This window comes from Anneissia japonica, unplaced genomic scaffold, assembly GCF_011630105.1.
Source record: "Anneissia japonica isolate Jap-2015-1 unplaced genomic scaffold, ASM1163010v1 scaffold3862_len378127_cov164, whole genome shotgun sequence".
Lineage (NCBI taxonomy): Eukaryota > Metazoa > Echinodermata > Crinoidea > Comatulida > Comatulidae > Anneissia > Anneissia japonica.
Genome location: NW_022702440.1, coordinates 121646 through 126529, shown reverse-complemented (window position 1 = coordinate 126529; position 4884 = coordinate 121646).

Below are 4884 nucleotides of genomic sequence, written 5' to 3'. Positions count from 1 at the left end.
TAATAATAATAATAATAATAATAATAATAATAATAATAATAATAATAATAATAATAATAATAATAATAATGCTGCATGATGATGAGGAAGGTGATTATGAGGATGATGGTGATGTGATGAGATGAGAATAAAAATAATGAAGTTGATGATACTGATGATGAGGATGATTATAAGATCATTCCAAAGCTTCATCACCTGATCCAGGTAGAGGGGGGGGGGGGAAGTTCAGGGGGTGAAGAAACGTAACCTACTATGGAAACCTACCGTACCTGGGCATAGGTTGGCAGATAAGACAAACTAGGTTTAGCCCAACTAATCTTCAATTAAATAAATTATACACACTTGTGATTATCACCATAATAGTCACCAATTTGCTCTCAGCCTTAGTTTGTATAGAGCGCTATATAGAAACTGACATTATTATTATCAGTTTCGTCATCACTTTATTATTATAATTATTATTATTATTATTATTATTATTATTATTATTATTATTATTATTATTATTATCATTATTATTATTATTATTATCATTATCATTATTATTTATTATTAATATTCTATTATAATAATTATTATTATTATTATTAATCCTTATTATTACTATTATTATTTTCATTAATAATAACAATATTATTACCGGTAATTCATTTATTCATCTACATTATTATCATCATCGCAATAATAGAATTATTGAACACATATTCAACACGTTTATCGCAATGTCCTCATTAACGTTCATTTGTTCCTCAACATACAAAGACCTCAGCTAAATAAACTTCAAAATCAAGTTCATATAAATTATTTAATAACAGACTGTAAAGAAAATTCCTAATTTTGGTTTTACCAGGATTAGTCTACCTAGGAGGATTGAAAACAGAACATTTTCCTCTTACAGATCAACTGTTTGATTTATACAAAATGGGTCACTATAGTCCGTTTGAATTTATTGATTAGCAACTATTTTTAACACTCCATGGCGTAGATCAATCAACATGAGACTATTAAAACTCTGATTTGCAAGCGATTTGGGAAACGTATCCATAAGACTAACTACTTGTGTGTGTGTGTATTCGCTTGTCGTTATAGGTCAATGTTGTTCCTTTTAGAGAAAGAAAAAACGATCTATGAGGATTTTGATCTCTGTAGGGCCTATAACATGTGACCATGGACCGTTGCCAATATTAAATACCTATTAACGTCAGCAAGGAAGTCGTTTGGGAATTAGCACGGTGATAGAACAGCATTTAAAGAATAGGCCTAAAAAAGATAAAACGGTGATCATAATTAAGGGTATGTCTGGGACATAATATTATGTAAAACGACGAAGAGTTATACAGACTTACTCTAGCCTAGTAGCATAAAACAATACTGGACCTGTGCGAGCTTATTTACTTTTTAAATCGAATGTTGGAGTCTGTCTACATATTAACAATGCAAAATTCAAATCAATGTAAGCATTGTTAAATCCAACTGGTCTAGTGTAAACATTCATGCCAAGTCGAAAATAGTTATAGCGAGTCGAAAATTAATCAACCTTGCCAAAAAATGTCTCAACGAAATTGTTGGACGAACGATAATACAGTACCCTTCCTTTGAGACACCCCTACTCAGGGCACACCCCTATTGAGGGGACGCTTTTCCGTGAAACCAGGGGAATATATCTTTTAGCTCACGGCCAACCCCCCATTAAGAGGAAACCGATATAAAGGGGACACCATTAAGAGAAATTGTCATCTTGTTATTATTATTATTATTATTATTATTATTATTATTATTATTATTATTATTATTATTGTATCAAAACACCTTCAGTGGTCTCAAAATAAAAAAAATAATCATTAAAATTCATATTTTGACACCTTTTGAGCAATAAACTTGACATCAAACCAAAATTGTTTTTTTTTTCTCAATATTTAGAATGGACATTGGTATATGCCTAGTGCATGCGTTAAATTGTATGCTTGTAAATGTTGACCCGTAACCATGGGAATTTTGTGTTTTTTGTACTTTCATATACTGTAGGCTTCCTATCTATACTGTATCATAAATTAATTTTTATTTTAATAAATAATTAGTTATTTTTATAAATAATTAGTTATAAATCAACAGTAATAATTAGGTCTATGAAAATAAAATCATAAATAACTTATGTCATCATTGTACGAAACATGTCAAAACTACTTTCAAATGGTTACAATTGCACGTTGTTGTGTATGATCCCAATATTGTCAAAACTGCATTCAAGACTCACTAACTGTTTGCATAGTACAGTACTTCAAATTACTGTGTTCTGATTGTTGTGTTTGTAATACGTGTTGTGTTTTGATTTTGTCAATTGTATCGACAATACAGATGTGGCACTCGTGATTTCTGATTTTACTGCATTACATGCTCAGTGGCGTATCTAGGGGATGCGCGTGGGAGTGGGGCACGCCCCATCAACAATTACTCACGCCTCCAATCGCCCCACTCCCCCCCCCCTTAAAAAAAATCACTTGCAAGTAGCTAAAAATTACCTAAAATCACATTATTTTGCGAGTTAGCGGCCCTCAACTGATCATCGAGCACCCACCTCAACCTTACCCCCTTCCCCTCCCCATTAGCACCCCATTTCAAAACTTCTAGACACGCCACTGTACAAGCTGCTTTGAGTTTTTACCTAAACTATGAAATTTGGCTCGCGCTTTATAACAGTCAATGAAAAGGCGCACTATAAATGCTCATACCAGTACCAGGGCCAGTCCCAGCCTCATCGGCATATCATCGTGACCACTGCAGAGCTAGGCCTATGAGATACGACAGAGCCACAGTAAGTTATGTTCCCGGTGCAATCAATAATACCCATAACAATTTAGCAATCACAGTTTGTAGTAAAAAGGTTAGGCTATATATTTATATATACCGTATAGCAGTGGCGGCTCTAGGATATATTTTTTGGGGGAAGCTGTCAGACAAGGGGAACTTAAGCTCGTAGGCCCGGGACTGGGGGAACAGTTTGAGTGGGTGACCCCCCTCCCAAATGAAATAGGAACCTCTGGATGGCCAGAAATGACACTCTCAGACTGTGACAGACATGTGTTGGCTTGGCGTGGCCTATTTTTATATTTTTTTTAATTCCGACTGCCTGCCCCCCCCCCACCTACAGGCGCCGCCACTGCCGTGTAGGTAGTGTTTTCACCTGGTCCTTCCCGTCATGTGCACGGTACCGCTGTGATAGGCCTTTCTGACCCATGAGACAAGCGGCTTCGGCCTTTGCCTTTATAAAGGCACGGTACACTACAAAACATATTTACACATTTTCTATTGAAATGATCTTTCAGAAAACTTCTTGACACACAGTTGAAGTTGAGGAAAACCATTTAATTTTAATTTAATTTAAAGTTAATGTCGGAGAAGTATCTTCCGCATGGATGGAGATTTCCCATCCTCTGTTACATTTCTGTTGGTTCCAGAACATATTTTCCTATTTTATTTGTTTTACGTGAAAAACATACTAGTCCTATGATATAGGCCTTATATTAATACATGTAGCCGTAGGTAGCAATAGTAACCTATCAAACTTTTTGTTGTATTCTAGTGTATATAAGAATCTTGAGTCAGAAACACCCGTCTGGTGGTTGTTATTATTTTCCTCTCATTTTTATTTTACTTGAAAAACATTACGCCTATGTGCACATGGGTGATATAGTAGAATCTGTAACCATGGGTAGGTTAAAGTATCAAAAATGCTGTTGTAGGTTATTTACAGTAAGTTATGTTCCCGGTGCAATCAATAATACCCATAACGATTTAGCAATCACAGTTTGTGGTAAAAAGGTTAGGCTATATATTTATATATACCGTATAGCAGTGGCGGCTCTAGGATATATTTTTTGGAGGAAGCTGTCAGACAAGGGGAACTTAAGCTCGTAGGCCCGAGACTGGGGGAACGGTTTGAGTGGGTGACCCCCTCCCAAATGAAATAGGAACCTCTGGATGGCCAGAAATGACACTCTCAGACTGTGACAGACATGTGTTGGCTTGGCGTGGCCTATTTTTACAATACAGATGTGGCACTCGTGATTTATGATTTTACTGCATTACATGCTCAGTGGCGTATCTAGGGGATGCGCGTGGGAGTGGATGGCCAGAAATGACACTCTCAGACTGTGACAGACATGTGTTGACTTGGCGTGGCCTATTTTTACAATACAGAATACAGACAGTAAGTTATGTTCCCGGTGCAATCAATAATACCCATAACGATTTAGCAATCACAGTTTGTAGTAAAAAGGTTAGGCTATATATTTATATATACCGTATAGCAGTGGCGGCTCTAGGATATATTTTTTGGAGGAAGCTGTCAGACAAGGGGAACTTAAGCTCGTAGGCCCGGGACTGGGGGAACGGTTTGAGTGGGTGACCCCCTCCCAAATGAAATAGGAACCTCTGGATGGCCAGAAATGACACTCTCAGACTGTGACAGACATGTGTTGGCTTGGCGTGGCCTATTTTTATATTTTTTTTAATTCCGAATGCATGCCCCCCCCCCCACCTACAGGCGCCGCCACTGCCGTGTAGGTAGTGTTTTCACCTGGTCCTTCCCGTCATGTGCACGGTACCGCTGTGATAGGCCTTTCTGACCCATGAGACAAGCGGCTTCGGCCTTTGCCTTTATAAAGGCACGGTACACTACAAAACATATTTACACATTTTCTATTGAAATGATCTTTCAGAAAACTTCTTGACACACAGTTGAAGTTGAGGAAAACCATTTAATTTTAATTTAATTTAAAGTTAATGTCGGAGAAGTATCTTCCGCATGGATGGAGATTTCCCATCCTCTGTTACATTTCTGTTGGTTCCAGAACATATTTTCCTATTTTATTTGTTTTACGTGAA